Consider the following 710-nt stretch of genomic DNA (forward strand, 5'->3'; position numbering starts at 1 on the left):
TAGTCCCCCCCCCCAACCCCCTTTTGAGCAGTTTTTGGTTCAAGGAAAAAATTGCGCGAAGGCACGGAGATTATCCATACATCCCGGCCTCCCAGGCCCTCCTCATTCATCAGGGCCTCAAACCCTGTCACAGTGCGCTGGGTGCAGAGACAGATGCTGGCTTTGCTGTCAGACGGCTCTGAAGTTTTAGTTTACGCACAGCTCTTGTCTGCTCTGAAATGCCTGGGCCACAGTATTATAAAACAGATTTGTCTTTCTTTCCCCTGGTTTATTCAAAAGAGACAGACTTTTCTAGTTTTTGTTTTCTTTTTTTACAATCGTGCTGCATCAAGAAGAATGTCGGCTCACTGTCAGCAAACTGTGCCGGGGGCAGGTCTGAATACCCTTCAGGGCGGCCAGCCCAGCCTGAGCATCTTTCTCAGTGTGTCCAGAGGCGACGGTGACCCGCAGCCCCGGGGCAAAAGGCGCAGTGGGCCTCCCAGAGGCACCTCCGTCTCTCCGGGTCCCTACGTGCCCGGGTGTGCCCGAATCGGACTACAGCCGCGGCCCGGAGCAGGCGCCTCCGCACGTCCCCGCTGCCCAAACCCGCTCCCTCCGGCCACTGTGGCCCCGATGGCTCACACACACACGCAGATCGGGGACCCCAGCCCCGCACCGGGATGCAGAACCCGACCTCCCCCTTCCCTCTTCCCCCTTCCTCCGGCCTCCGA

The sequence above is a fragment of the Myotis davidii genome, unplaced genomic scaffold (assembly GCF_000327345.1).
Source record: "Myotis davidii unplaced genomic scaffold, ASM32734v1 scaffold143, whole genome shotgun sequence".
In the NCBI taxonomy this organism is placed as follows: domain Eukaryota; kingdom Metazoa; phylum Chordata; class Mammalia; order Chiroptera; family Vespertilionidae; genus Myotis; species Myotis davidii.